Below are 16,784 nucleotides of genomic sequence, written 5' to 3'. Positions count from 1 at the left end.
GTGGTCGGAGTTACCACCCCACAGCCAAACGACGGTGACCTGCGCCACTGGCGACAACCACCACCTGCTCGAACTGCTGCCAACCCCACAGTCGAAACCGCATCAAGCGGGCTTGCTTCTATTGACCCCGTAGTCCTCCTCGCGCTCATTGCTGAAATCGTTAAGATAACTGTAAATGCTTGCAAATCTAGCGACAGTGGTACCGTTCTACATACTATTGTAGCCAAAGCTGCCAGCAAATATTTGGGATTTTCTGTTGACCCAGTCTCTCTGAAAAATGTCACAAAAAGCTTTGGTGAGACCGAAGACACTCCCTCCCAGACGTCAAATGGCACTTTAAATGGATAATCACAACTCTTTAGTCATTTTACAGTGGAACTGCAGGGGCATCTATCGCAAGCTACACGAATTTAAGCACTACTTGTCAACCTTAACCATTCAACCAGACGTTATTCTTATTCAAGAATCCCATCTTGTCCAAAAGTACACACCAAAACTAGGGGGTTACCAACTATTCCGCCGTGATAAGACGGTGCACTCTGGTGGCATTGCCACTTTTGTTCGAGCATCGCTCAATGCGTCTCTTTCGAACAATGTCTCGTCAGCCGTTTTTGAGGTACTATGTGTGCGAGTAGGGAACTTGAACATATGCAACGTTTACATACCCCCGGACTGTGAAACTACAGCTAGTGATTTTAGGATATTCGGCTCTTTGTCATCACGCTCCATTATATGCGGCGACTTCAATGCGCACCATTCTTCATGGAGCCACTCGACAAATGCACGTGGCAACCAACTCTGCGAAATAATGGATAGAAACGACCTTGTCCTGTTGAATTCATCGTCACCCACTCGTATGAATATTGCGTGTGATGCCGTCCATCGCTGGTCACTTCTTGATCTGTCGATGTCGTCTCGGGACATTGCGGCGAGATGTGCCACAACAGTAACCGACCAGCTCATCGGTAGTGATCACGTTGTAGTCCAGACCACATACAATAATAGGGCGTCGTGCAATTCATCAAAACGTAGATGGGATTACAGTAAGGCGAACTGGTCAGCCTTCTCGGCTGCTGCGGATTTCCACCTCCAATCCAACTTCGTTCCTATGGGGGAAACTGAAGACCTTCACCGCCATTTCACAAATAGCCTACTTTTAGCGGCGGGAGAGTCGATCCCACGACCGAAAATATCAACGAAAATAGCCGTACCTTGGTGGAACGTGGGATGTACCCGTGCTGTGCGCAGGAAAAGGGCTGCTTACTTGAAAATGAAACGTACGTTTCACATTCGAGACGTGATCGCCTTCAAACGCATGAGAGCCGAATGTCGAAAGACCATCCTTTCTGCTAAACGCAAATGTTGGGAGGATTTTTGTGGTACATTGGACTCCCGTACGCAGATGGCGAAAGTCTGGCACGTTATGAAATCTATGTCGGGAGTGCATACGTTCAATTCCATACCAACGCTGAAGTCGAACGGGTCTATTTCTCAAAATAACAGAACCAAAGCTAATACACTGGCTTCACACTTCGCAAAAACGAGCAGCTCCGACAACTACCCAGCAGGATTTCGTATAACGAAGGCTAACTTTGAAAACACGGTTCATCTTACCGCTGACAACGAACCAGATCGGCACAGGAATTCGATCATAAACATCGAATTCACTCTTGCCGAACTGAATCAAGCTTTGCGTAGCCGAAAATCAACTTCACCCGGGGAGGACTCCATAGGGTATTCGATGTTAAAAAATCTATCATCCTCCGGTCGCACCGATCTTTTGAAACTATACAATGCATCCTGGGAGACGGGGAAATTGCCAGTCTCGTGGAAACATGCCATAGTCTGCCCAATTGCCAAAAAGGGCAAAGATCCTACCTCTGTGGAATCGTACCGTCCTATATCTCTCACGAGTCACATTTGTAAAGTCATGGAAGTAATGGTCACCAATCGATTAAGATGGGATTTGGAGTCAAAAAATCTGATACATCCCTCACAGTCCGGCTTCCGGCGTGGTCGAAGCACCCTGGACCACATACTGCGTCTCCACGACACGATTTACAAGAATATCCATCACCAGCGATCGGTGGTAGCGGTCTTCTTAGACATAAGTCGAGCCTACGATATGGTGTGGCGCCACGCACTTCTGTACAAACTATACCAGCTCGGTATACGCGGACACATGCACAGATGGATTACAAATTTCCTTTCTGACAGAACTTTCCAGGTGACCGTAGGAAACACTCTTTCCGACAGTTATGTACTGCAGAACGGTATACCACAGGGAAGCGTTCTCAGCCCCTTGCTGTTTGCGGTAATGATCAATGATTTACCGAGCTCGTTAGGTCATCGGTCTGAACATGCGGTGTTCGCAGATGACTGCGCTGTTTGGGATAGCGGTCTTCTTATCCAGCCCCTCTTGTCTTCCATTCAATCATCACTCGATGTAATAAGCGACTGGTGTTCCAGATGGGGGTTTACCATCAGCAAGGCAAAGACCGTAGGCATGCTGTTCACGAAGAAAAGGAAAATTCCTCCACTTATCTTGAAAACTGGTGACCATGAACTTGAATTTGTCGACACCTACAAATATTTGGGTATCACGTTTGACAAATTGCTTAACTATAAGCAACATATCGATACGATTTCCAAAAAGTGCTCCAACAGACTGAATCTAATCAGAGTCGTGACTGGTACCACATGGGGAGCGAGTAAAAGACCATTGCTGCAACTTTTCAGGGCGCTGATACGATCACTGATTGACTATGGGTTACCAGCATATTACTTCGCCCCAAAAAAGTATCTGGACAAGTTACGCACCATACGAAATCAAGCTCTCCGCCTCTGCTGTGGAGCAATGCGCAGCACCCCCATTTGTGCACTTGAAGCATCATGTGACGAGCTTCCTCTCCATCTGCGCCACAAACAGCTTAGCCTTAACTATCGCTGTCACCTTAGAGGTTACCAGGCTCACGAACATCCAACATTAGGAGTGCTTGAAGACTCTTGGCAGGAGATATATAGCCTCATGAACCCAAAATTCATTACCTTCAACATCGCCACCAATGTCGAGTCTCTGAATAACCTTGTCTTGGAAAGAAAAAGTCTTCCAAATCTGCCTCCATGGCTGATTCAATCACCTAATATTGATTTAGACCTTGCAAAAATCATTAAAAAAGATATCGCACCTCTGTCGCATAAACCCATAGTCCTGGACTTCATATTCGAACGATATAGGGATGCCACTGAAATATACACTGACGGCTCCAAATTAGCAGAGGGAGCCGGTTTTGCCTTTACCATCCCGTCGCTGATGATAAACTTTTCCCAGTCGTGTTCCACTCTTAAGTCAATCTTCTCCATAGAAGCACAAGCCATTCTCCACGCTCTAAAATGGATCTGCCAGAATGGCTCATACCAACAAACATATCTGATTTTATCGGACAGTCTGAGCGTGCTATCCGCTATGACCAACCTGCAGGCACCGCAAACGCAGAATGTTATATTTGAATGTGGTCGCTTGCTGAATCAAGTGGTTCAGAAAGGCGCCATTGTTGTCCTGGCCTGGGTACCGGGGCATGCTGATATCGGTGGTAATGAATTAGCTGATAAATTGGCTTGGCAAGCTGCCAGGACCAATATCGAAAATACCCCTTCTCAGACGCTTCCAGAAAAAATTAGCCACGCTGAGGCGAAAGCCGAAGTACGTCAATACTGTAGAGCGACCTGGAACGCCGAATATCAACGAAATGAGCGTGGAGGTCACTATCGAAATTTCCATAGATCATTGACTGATGGCCACTTTCCATCGATGCATCGACATAGGCTTTACGAACGAATAATATTTCGGCTTCGTTCAGGCCATTGCCGCCTGAAAGCGCATTTATACAAAATTGGATGTAGCGACACCGACCTATGCGACCATTGTACAGTACCTGATACAGTCGAGCATTTTTTGCTGCACTGCAATCGATATGATTTTCATCGGAACTTTTTAATCGACAGGGCGCGCGAGCTCAAAATCACTGCAACACTCGAAAATCTACTGATCATCCCCGAAATGTTATCCCATGTTGCAGAATTTGTTATATCTTGTGGTACTTACTTGTAAATCGGTTATTGACCATATTTTGGTAAATCGCTCATTCTAGTCCGTGACGCACCTGGCCTTACAGGCGAAAAGCGTCACTCATCTTTTCATCAATAATAATAATAGGAAACGCTGGTTGAGAACCCAAAGCATTGCTAGATCAGCATGCGTGTCTTTGAGTGCATATAGCTGTATTTTTTTTCTTGTGCAGCCTGTGGATTTGTTAATGGAGGCATCAGGTACATTTTTATTGTTAACCGTTTGGCGCCGGCGTGGGTATTTTTACCCATTGCCGGTACGAGGGAAGCGTGCTGCAATAGAACCGCTATATATCCCGTTCTGATCGTACTAGGTCGTTGCTGTTTATTTCTGCGGATATATATTGTTTGTGCAACTTCATTGATACCATAATAATTGATATATATTATATCTAAGACATCGAAATCGGATACCAAAGATCGTAGATAAATATGTTGCAAAATACACTGTTTCGGCAACGCGCGCGTCATTGACCACTCTCACATAACTTGCTGTATGTTTCGTTCTGGCCGTCTTAGAGCATAGTTGTTTCTTTCTATGAAAAGCTAGTGTCGATACAAGTCCACACATATCTTCATATCTGATATTAGTTACATATAACGTGTTCAAAATCTATGTGATAGGCCGCGTGACAAAAATATCCGCCGACCGCATCATTTCGCGCTCACGCGCGTTCCCGATATACCCGTCATATAAACTGTCGTATATTTGGTTTTATTCACCATAGCCTGTTGTAGTTTGTTTCTATGAATAGCGCTTGTCAGCTTCTATTTTTCTTGCTAAAACAAACATAGTATACTAGTTATGTCTGCACCGCTCAAGGTTGCATATGAAAATCGGGAACAAATTCTCGCAGCCTACCGTACCAGCTTCAAGCAGATGGATGATTACTGGTCACATAACGGGATATATATCGAGTTCTAATAGTGATATACCTTCACGTCCTTCATAGATTGTGTCTGTGAATAGTTGTTTCTTATACGTTTCTAAATAATGGCTAATAGTCAAGTATAATTCGTAATAAATACAATATTACTCAGCGCAAAAGTGTGCATCTGGATATACAAAGAGCTGTCGTATAACGATATATATATCTTACGTTGTAGTAATGATAGGCATTCACGGATTGTCTCTTTCAATAGAACTAGCCAATATCCACCTTCAAGGCCAAAATAAACAACATTAGTTTGCCTAGGCCACCCCAAGGTCGCTTCTGAAAATCGCGAAGAGAATTCCTGCAGCCTACCACGGTAGTGTAAAACGCAGGGACGAATATCCATAACATAAAGTGATATGTCCTGAATTCTATTGGTAATAGACATTCATAGATTGTTTTTGTGAAGAGTACATGCCCATAGGATTATATCTACATCAGACAACAGTTATTAGTCATGTATATATGGTAATAACTGCAATATTACTCCGTGTGCATTACGTGCAAGAGGTGTGTATATATATGAAGGAAGTGCTACCAAATAACGTCATAAACTTTACGTTGCAGTAATGATAAGCATTTGCAGTATATCATTGTGGTAAGGACTGTATAATATACGTCTAGGAATACTAAAATTACTGCTTTAGGTTCTACAACAGTTTCAGTTATAAGCCTTCGAAGTTACCATACGCGCGTATCAACGCCATGACTCACTCTCTCGGCGGCCTGCCGCGAGTTGACTAAAACGGTCGGTATTGTTTTGATTAGAAATTATCGCCTGTTAGGCGTGGAGGGTCGACTCAGGGCTCTCTAGAACGATGAATACTGTGTCTATACAATACATAGGACTCTATCGTCACCGGATACCTATACTAAGGTTCATAAGACCCGCAATTTAGCATTTCTGTTTCCAACCAACGTTTTCTCGGCTTGCTCTCGATATACGTATCCAGACACAGAGCTCGAAATGATTTGAGTGGCGCAATCGGATCCGCGTTGAAGTTCTGATTCGAACGCTACCTTGTTTGCCGTACTCGAATCCCATTAAGGTACAGTTTTTCGATTTTGAAAATTGAAGTAAAATTTTTCGAAATCTGCAGCCGGTGCCAATCGGTTTGGAGGCATCAGGTACATTTTTAGAGCATAGAGCCTCTGTCTCCCAGCAAAATCACATTGTATTTTTTCTGGCCGAGCTCGTATTTTAATCTGGAGTTTGAAAAAGTTCTTGAGTCATGAGTACTTCCTGGCCATCTCACGACAGCATTAGTCACTACCGGTATTCTCTTGGCATTGCAGTCCATTTGACAGTTCGAAGAAAAATATCATTCCTGCAACCATAAAATTTTCTGGTGGAGAGCCACCTGGGGACTTTATTGGGATATGGGTACCATCAATGGAACCCCACCTATGTCAAAGAAATCACTCTTTGTTTGTAACGAATCATCCAATCGTGGGATAAATTTTCTCTATTCTCTGATAATGCCGGAGAAATGCAGTGGATGATTCGGCGTGCAGTGGTCCGGCTTACACCAATTAAGTCAGCATCTGCTTGTTGAAAATGACCGTAGCAAAAAATCGGAGAGCACAGAGTAATTGCACATGGGGTGCAAAGCTTGGCACCGTAAATCCAACCATGGGCTGTCTTTTATCATGTCCAATAGAATTACCGTAGCTCCCTTGTAAAATCTGTAGCGGTCAACGAATTCATTTTCTGGGCATTTTGCAAATGAGTCCGATATGTCTGCCAAGTAATGCCTGGGATAACAATTATATTCTCGTCGTCCGAACTGTCATCTACGATGTCCAAAATATCCATACTACAGACAGTAATACCAACAGTACCAGTTTGCAATGCCGTCTTTAGAACATATAACTGTGAATATAACTACAGAGTAATATGCATTAAAGCTGCAAAGTGGCTTCAAATCAATTTCATAAGTCTACCTAGGAAACGACGGCATTCATAGCACATGAGTCGACATGACTAAAATCGAGGACTCGACCTAAAAAAAAGCGTTTGACTGCGTAGATCATAAAATTCTCATCTCGAAATTGGCGCGTTACGGACTTCGGGGCCCACAACTTGAGCTCATGAAAAGTTACCTCACTGGACGCCAACAAATGGTTGCGATCTCAGACACCTTGTCCTCTCCTCACCCGGTGACCTGTGGTGTGCCCCAGGGCTCAGTACTTGGACCGGTCCTTTTCACCTTATATGTCAACGACATTTTTGAAACCTCCTCATTGAACACCAACCTGTTCGCTGATGATACTCACCTCCTCTCTTCCGCATCTTCGACGGCAGAGCTGGATGCCCTGACTGGTGACCAAATGCCCAAAGTCCATGAGTGGACGGCCCAGAACAACCTTTGCATAAACGCCTCGAAATCGCAATTGCTGACAGTCAATTAAAAAAATAACCTAACCGTTAATATCGCTGGCCAGCCCGTTTCCAACACAGATAATGCCAAATATCTCGGAGTTTTACTGGACTCGAACATGTCCTGGAAGAGTCATATTCAGTCCCTAGTAACTAATTTATCACCGAAGTGCGGCCTGTTCTACAGCCTTGGGCGCTTCATGCCAGTATGGGTTCTCCTGATACTCTTTAAATCCTTAATCCAATCGAAGTTACATTATGGCATCCTTTGTTGGGGGGCTGCCAGTAAAACTGCACTCAAGCCACTGCAGAAACTACAGCATAAAGTGCTCCGAATCATAGCTAGGGCCCCAAAGGGGCCTGGCTGCCCATCCAATAAGTCGCTGCTGAAGAGATTCGGCGTCCTAAACATAGAAGATATGCGGAAACTAGAAATCGCCAAGTTTATGTATCAGTTTCACTGCGGTCGTTGCCCCGAATATTTCAATGACTTCTTTACCTCTGAATCAAAAGCGCACAAGTACAACACACGCGCGTCCACATCGTCCAAATATCATATGATCGACCGAAAAGATCATCGCTCCATCAAATATGCCGGACCTGATGTGTGGAACAGTATCCCGCCGGCCATCCGACAGTCGACGAGCATGTCCACATTCAAGTCGAAATACAAGCAGAGGTGGTCAAAGTAGTAAAGAAAACTACTCAAGTAGAAGTAGAAGTAGCGACGAAAAAATCTACTCAAGTACGAGTAGAAGTACTTCTTCAATAAGCTACCTAAAACTACTTGAAGTAGAAGTAAAATTGACCGACTTCAAATCTACTTTTAAGTAAGTAAGTAGTTTTGAACAATCTTAATTCGTTCGCATGGACTGTCAAAAGCTGCGAATTGAGGTATGTGGCAGATGCAAAGAGCTTGATTCGTAGTGATGCATTCCAGGAGGTATCAATTTTCGACAGCATAAGCATTGTTTCGCGCCATGGAATGAAAATTGTAGTATTGGTATGAGAATGCAATACTAACCCTTTGTTTACTAGAAGACCCCGTTAGATATGGCACCCTACCCCATATTATAAGTCCCCAAGTTCAGGCGAAGAGCAATACGTAGAAGTTGTATCGGATACGGTTTCATCACTTTTCGCGATTAGTATACGTAAATAACAAATATTGTGGATCGTAAAAGTTATATTTAGTGTACCTTTATTTTCGCAAAATAGAGGCATTACTACACTTGCTTCAACATGTATGTTCTGCAGACAAAATAACTGAAAATAATTAGAACTCAGAATATGATACTCGCAATTAAAAGTGAAATACAAATTCCACTTCTAAAAAGCAGAAAATATATTTCATGTATTTTGTCCATAAAGCTTCAGAGGTGATCTGCTGAAACAGGTGTAACGTTAAAAAAGCAGGATTTTCCAGATTAGCAAGACACGTAATGTGCTGTCAGATTACGATGTGATTGGTAACTGCTAGATTGCGAATCGGCAGTTCCAAACGTCATGATGGGCCATATTTACTGTGATGAAATATTTGATATGGCGACAATAAGGTGTGAGAGGAACCAAGCAATCCGGTACCTGAATTATATTCACTGATACTTTCATGAAAACATATTTGTCACTCCACCACTACTATGCGCGAAGCACAACAAAATTTCTGGGATTTACTTGACTTTTATGAAAATTGAATGTTGATACTCCGTGAAAACAGCCCTGAAATTCCTCAGGCTATCTTTTATTTTGGGGGATCAAACTACTTCTACTTGACAAACTGAAAATAGCGAAAAGTAAGTAAGTAGATCACAAAATTTTATGAAGTAGAAGTAGAGAAAATCAAATCCACTTGAGTAAGTACCAGAAGTAGAGGAAAAATACTTGAGTACTTCCAAAAAGTAGAAGTACTTCGTTACTGACCACCTCTGAATACAAGCAATTACTACTAAATAAATACAGTCCATCCTTAATATTACCGGACCACGACTGACCTATCGATCTCGCTTCCCATGACATGCCGCCCTATTTCTTGTCGCTTTCTTTTTCTATACTGTATTCTTTACTTTCATTCAGTGTGCATGCCTCCTTTTTACTACGCCTAGGCCAAGGTGGGTGTCCGATTCCATTGACAAATCCAAGTCGCTTCGACATCTTCCTGTCTATTCATTGTATCGCATTTTTTGTGGTGTATAGAACTGATAAAATTGCTAATAAACCAATGATGATGATGACATTTCCAATCAGCATTGCCAAAGCAATATTTACTACGAAGTCAGTGGGTTGACATGGCAACCTTCCACGGATCACTACATTTGACGCAATTGCGTCGTACATCCTGGATTTGTAGATCTACTAACTTCGCACGAACATCCAATGTTTTGGCGTGCAGATCATCTACTTCTAAATCGGGAGATCTTGGAACTCGCAGATTAAGCGAATATCGGGGATGTTTTTACTCAGCTTTTTGGCCCCCACCCTTAGTTACTTGGACACCTCAAGCAAGTTAATCAGAGGTATAGGTTATCAGCACATTCAAACCCTAACCCTTAATTTCATGATTGGGCAGTTACGGTATTTATTTTCACTATATATTGCTCTGTGATTATTCCAAATAAAAGTGATTGTCACGAATAATCAATCGAAAGCTACTTTCAATCTGTCCAGGTCGCTGAAAATACATGAAATCATCCTTAGAAATAGGAATGGATGGCATTGCGTTGAACTTTCGCAGAGCGATGATATAATTAGTGCCGGTACACTGTTAAAGGTCAACTATATCGACGAAAACAACTTTGGCTAATTCTATAGAGTTTATTCTGCTGATTCCAATAATGTGCATCTTACCTTCTAAAATTAAGTATTTTCTGAGATATCGTAGTTAAAACAGCCAACTGCTGAGAAACGGTTGTAAAATCATCAACCATGACGAGTGACGTAGCTAGCATGATGTTTTGCAGAAGTGGAAGCCAGAGGTAAGTGGCTCAACACATATCGGATGATTTATTATGCGTTTAATTACTTCGTTAGGTTCGACTTGGCTATTAAATCGTCATTTTATGTTACTTTAGCTTTATTTAATTTACCATGGATAATGTAGAGGGAGTTATAGTGAAAAAACGGAAATTTAATCTTGGTGGACGGAGGTGCGTTGCATATGGCTGCTCAAATAGCCAATACAGTCTACCGAAAGTGTCTTTCCACACGTTCCCCGATGTTAACAAAGATAAAGAACGCCATGAGACGTGGGTGAGGATGGTCAGAAGGACACGCGATAATTGGAAAGGGCCGCCGCCGAAATCTTCTGCATATCACGGTTGTGTTTTATGTTCTGACCACTTTGACGAGGACCAATACCTTCCCGTAAATAAGGTGAAAGAATCATTAGGGTTTCGCTGTCGAGTGGGATTATTGAAGCCAGATGCCGTTCCAATGAAATTCTATAACAGAAGTCATGACAGGGAACCAAAAAAGCCTAAAGTAGCATCTGCAGTTCAAAAACTAGACAGAGCAAGAAAACGAGCAGCAACGACAATGGACACAGACACTGATGACAAGGTAATAACTTGCTGTACTAGATGTTCATTGTTCGATCTGCAATATTTAGCTAGAGAAGCCGTCTTTGATATGACTTGACACTGGACATTCATTATCTATTTGAAGCACCTTGAACAGACAGAAAACTCATTGCGCTCAATGCAGGTCTCCAAGTTTCTAGAAAGTGTTGGACAAACAGATGAGGATGCACCTGGATGCTCTACAGCATTCCCTATGTTATGCGAGTCCAGTCAAATATGCTCAGCTCCTGTGATGCTAGATAGAAGTTGTCAAACACATGCTGTCCAGTCCATCCATTTTAGGAGCAAGGGTATGAATAATTGCTTGTTGAAGTTTTCGCAGAACCTCACGTATTAGTTTTCCAGGAGTTACAGCAACCCCACCTATGTCGGATTTCTCCAGTCAGTTCGGTGAAAGTTTCTTGCCTTCCAGTCAGTACATCAGCAGCGGTAGCAATTCTGATAGTGAATCGGAAGTCGATGATTACCTGCCTGAAAGTGATGAATCTTCTGAGTAAGTCATTTAAAATGTTGAAGTAGCGTTTCGAATTACAAGATGAATTTCTGTTATAGGCTTTCTGAGGATGAAGATGTTCACCTCACATGTTCACCTGACGTTTGTCATGGTAGAAAAAAAGAAGCTGGTTAATCTATTTTCACAGTGCCCAGTCTGTAGCTCAGAAGCTTCGCTCCGGGAGAACTGTTCTGGCAGCTTATTGACTATTCATCAGCTATGTGACAATGATTCTTGCCAATTTAAACGAGTTTGGAAAAGTCAGGAGCAACTGAGCAGAGGAACCAGTGAAGGAAATATTGCAATAAGTAATGCGATATTCATGAGTGGATCTTCCCCTGCAAAGGCTTTGAAGATGTTCAAGTTCATGGGAATGCATGTTATCTCCTATGCTGCATACATGCAACACCAAAAAACGTTCATAATTCCATCAGTTGATTATATTTATGACGAAGAGAAGGCAGCATGTATGGCACGGGTGGCAGGACACTCATTAATCCTGTCGGGTGACGGAAGGTTAGATGCTTTTTATCATACCTAACCTTGTTTATTAGGAATGAATACCTGTCCAAATCATGGTGTGTTTTAAGAGCTGATAGTCCGGGGCACGCTGCCAAATATATGGTTTACTCTTTGATGGACACAACCACAAAGAATATTTTATGTTGCGAGTTGGTTCAGGTGTGTATGTTTAGCAATTATTGCACTCTTAAAAATTTATAGAAGCACAGTTGTATTTTTCAAGTCCAACGAAACTGGAGGAAGTTCGTACATGGAGAAGGAAGGTCTGCGGCGTTGTCTAGCTTCAGTAATGCAATCCGCCACAGTAAAAGAGCTTGTGACTGATAGACATCCACAGATCCGAAAGTACCTCCGTGATGAATGTCCAGAAGTCAAGCATTCCTTTGACACTTGGCACATTGCAAAGGGTATCATACTCATTTATCTCTCCTTGTTTCCGTGGTTAATGTGCCGACACCAGCTATAGTGACTCAGTTGCACGCTATTTCAGGATTGAGAAAGAAATTATCCGCCTTGTCAAAGAGGAAGGACTGTAAGCTTATTGCACTGTGGCAAAAGGCCCTGACAGCACAACTTTACTTCTGTGCAAGGCGAGGGGATGGAAATGGAGAGGTTAACACCGAAGTTTGGAAGGCTGTTGGTAACCACATCACCAACCAACATGTTCACCCAGAGAACACACATTTTCCTGCTTGTGAACATGCGGAGTTGACTATTCCACGGCAATGGTTCAGTGAAGGTATGCAAAAATAATTCAATGATGACACCACTTATTATTCGAATACAAGCAGAATGCTGCTAATATGTGAATGATCAAATCTATTGTTTCAGAATCAATTCAATACCAGAAACTGCATGACGTGATTTATTCTAGACGTATGATGAATGACATCAAGCAGTTGTCTGGCTCAAGCAACACTTCGGGAAATGAAACCTTCAACGCCCTTCTGAATCACTTTGCTCCCAAGCTATATCATTACAGATACAGAAGTCAGCGTGCAAGGCAAGTAGGCCTATGCAGTTCTGTTTCAATCGAATATCTGTCCAATGTAACCACCACCTGTTTAGGATGCGACTAGCTGTTCTGCATTTTAATGAGAATAGCTGCAGGGAACACAAAAGAAGCAGGTCAGGAGAACCGCGTTTTGCGGTTAAGTATGTCAAATACAAGGAAGGGTGTCAGATAAAAAAAAGTGCTGACGGATGCTACATACAGTAAGCCGCTGCAGTCTTTGATTACTCGAAAGCACATTGTCATAACACTTTTCTGTACCACAAAGGATACTGTACAAATGTGCAGAAGGAGGTTTGGAGGCGTGTCCGACATTCAATCAATGATCAGGAGGTAAGACCAGACCCCCCTCCACTCGCTGCTGCACGAGTAAGATTGCCTAGGGAGCAAGCCATCAGGGAGCAGAGAAGCCGGTACAGCAGATAAAGATACAGCATCGCAATAGGTAATTATTATTTTGAGTTTTGCTGCCTAGATATCTAACTTGTGTTACAAAATGTTCTTGATTGTACATGGGGATTGAATTTGCTGATATTAAATTGTTATTTCTAGTCACGTTGACAGTCATGGAAGAGGAGATCATACTGGCGCATAGAACCAATGAAGATATTGTCCAATCTTCAGAACATCGGGATCTGCATTATTTGCCAGGATTTTTCGCAAATTTCTTACTAATACGAGATGATCATTGATATTCTTTCTATCTGCATTTGTAGAAGTAAAATCTTGTGAATAGGATCATTTTGTTGTGTACAATAATGATAGACAAATGCAGCTGTCAGAATGCAGACCAAATGATCGGCGGTGTAGAAACTATGAATCTAGTTTATGCAGTGAAGATGGATTCTGGTATGATCGTATGTCGCTATAAGTTCAGTCCATAGCCTCCACATCTACAACTTCAGACATTGACATTATACCAGTACAGTCACGGCGCCAGGAATCATCATGCTACTGACGTCATCGATACGGCTCACTGATTTTACCAGCGTTTTGCTGGTGGTGGGACTTTGCCATCTTTGCGGCTTCATATCTCAGAAACTAATTAGTTTTGAGAGGTAAGATATATCTTGTTGGAATCGGCAGGAAAAACTCTATAGAATTAGCCAAAGTTGTTTTCGTCTATATAGTTGACCTTTAAGTATTAACGCTGCGCCCCAATTGTTTCATTGCGATGTGACGAGAGGAAAACAACATATTTTTGTGCGATTCGCAGTATTAACCAAGCAAAATGTGTATTATGAACTGTTGTAAATTCAATATCAAAGGCTTCAAGGACTGTATGAGTGTATTCGACGACTATCAGGCTCCACTTTCGCAGCTATCTCGTGTCTCTTGAGTGAAATATAGGATCTGGGTTTTTCTGGGTTTATTTCGCCTCCACATCTGGGTTTTTCCGAAATATCCCAGTGGCATCTCTGTCTGTGACGGCCCTTGAGATCTGAGATTCACCTCAGTGCCTAACGTATCTCTGCTGCAATACATCCGTACCAAGTGAAACTGTGAGTTAAGAAGTCGCCAACCTAAAGACAGCCAGCTATCTACTGCTCCAGGCACGACACAGCCTCGCCGTCACACAGTAGAGAAGTGAAGAGCGGCAATTCAATATTAATAGCGACAGTAATGAAGTTTGAACTATCAAGTAGGATAGCTGAAACGAACCATATCCATTCGATGGTCTTACAGCGGAGGAAACACGAGACAATACATAGTCTGGATACATTAGTAGGCTATGGAAGGAAAGAGAGTATCAGTGTGAAATATTCCAGTGTTCAATCCGTGGTAGTTGCTGGCGACCAGTCTAGTTCAGATTGTGAAGTGCAGTCTAGTTCATATTGTGAAGTGATAAATGCGTTTATGTGCGTACATAGTATGCTTGTATTATGTCATTGTGGACGTAATATTAGCGTGTTTTGCATGCTCGGTAATTATGGCTCATGTATTTCGAAATGTAAAATGTTATCTTCCTAATTTCCTATGGGTTAGGATTAAGGATATGGTGCAGTATGTTGTTGAAAAAAATATAATATATGCACGTTTTGGATTTTGGTATATAGTATATAATTAAAAAATAATCCTATTTTTATCGAGGGACGTAGTAGGAATTAGGATGGGGAGTAAAAACAAAACCGCGCTTTTTCAGATAAGACGTTATATAATATCCAGTGGTCTGGTTAGTTGACCAGACGAAGTAACGATGCAGCATCGTGATCTGAAATCGTATTGTAGATTGCCTACCCACGGATAGATGTGCAAGATGTGAGTCACGGATGAATGCACCGAATAACGTACTGCATGCAGAGCCGGCTAAAGTAGCAAACTTTGTAGTCCTGGAGCTTGCGATCAGTGGTGCCACTCCTAGTGTTTTAACACTAGATCTAGTGTTTTTTCGGTCGCCCTAGTGTTCTAGTGTTTTTTTTCGCTAAATTTTGCTAATCTAGTGTTTTTCTGCAATTATGCGAATAATGAATATTCTGACGTTACACGACCTAATTATACGCTAAATTTATTGCTAATGAGGCGATTGGGTGTCTCTGGCTGTGTTTGATTTCAACAATTCTGTGTGGTGGTGCAGTAACACGCAATTATTACGTAACAGGGTGCGCTGTGAATCCGAACTTATGAGCGAAAGTCTCTGAAAAAATGAAGAGCGAATTCGCTCTGATGCTCTGTCGTTTCTTGTTGAACTCAGTCTGCAGATTCGGGCAAGATTTTCATTTGCCGAGACAGACAGACGGACAGACAGTTTTATTGAACAAAATTGCAATAAAAATACAATTCATGCTGCAGCGATACGATCCTTTGGGATTCCTGCGGATCATCCCGCCAGCTGCATTGATGGAGTGCTAATCAAGCATTGTTCAATTCGCGTCTCGCGTCATCAATAAATACTGAAAAATGTAAGCAGGCCGAAGAATAGTAAGAAGAAGAATAGTCAAATCAATCATTCCTCTAGCTGTGCAATTTCCCTCTGTGATATTATTTGATGAAGTTGAACTTTGGCAAGATCGCAAAATGAGCTGCAGTTTATCAGTCAATGCCCTCCAACAGAATTTTTGCAGAAAGTGGACGAATCGCGTATTCAACGCGCGCTCCAAACCTTGAAAAAGGCTGGAAAGATTTCATCGGCGACGTATGACGAAGTCAGACCGACTGGTTCACTCCGTCCACGAATGTACGGTCTCCCGAAAATCCACAAACCAAACGTGCCCCTTCGCCCAATCTTATCGATGGTTGGATCGGCGTACCACAAACTCGCGAAGTGGATGGTGGAATTCCTTAAGCCGGTGAGTGCGCTCTATGATGACAAGTGCATTCGGGACTCGTTCACGTTTGCTAATATTATCAATAATATCGATCACGATGCCTCCAAGGTATACCTTAGCTCCTTTGATATATCTAGCCTCTTTACCAATGAGAGAGATCTGCGCCAATGCACTTTATGGTGGTGAGCTTCCACCTCCGCCATTTTCCAAATCAATGTTCGTAAAACTTATGCGAATGGCGACTTGTGGTGTGGAATTTAGTTTTAATAACACGATGTACAAACAGATAGATGGTTTGGCTATGGGTTCTCCGCTCGGCTCCATTTTGGCTAACATCTTTGTGGGGTTTCATGAAAAGAGATTGTTGGATAGTGCCGATCGGCCATTGATGTACTATCGCTATGTTGATGACACTTTTGTCATGTTTAATAATGAAGCTCAATGTGATTTGTTTCCAGCCAAATTAAATAACC

The 16,784-nt window shown here is 42.4% G+C and overlaps 1 long non-coding RNA gene across 1 annotated transcript; it reads left to right on the top strand.

The window, feature by feature from the left end:
* The first annotated feature begins 12,231 nt into the window (after window positions 1-12,231).
* Window positions 12,232-13,781, top strand: LOC145448452 (uncharacterized). Its single transcript, XR_013917917.1, has 3 exons — window positions 12,232-12,772; window positions 12,865-13,248; window positions 13,314-13,781. It is a non-coding gene; the product is annotated as an uncharacterized LOC145448452 (long non-coding RNA).
* The last annotated feature ends 3,003 nt before the right edge of the window (window positions 13,782-16,784 follow it).

Source organism: Botryllus schlosseri, chromosome 10, assembly GCF_051294905.1.
Source record: "Botryllus schlosseri isolate E-star chromosome 10, Bs_hap1, whole genome shotgun sequence".
NCBI classification, from domain to species: Eukaryota; Metazoa; Chordata; class Ascidiacea; order Stolidobranchia; family Styelidae; genus Botryllus; species Botryllus schlosseri.
The sequence above is the reverse complement of the archived record's forward strand: the minus strand, read 5'-3'. Positions and strand labels throughout refer to the sequence as shown.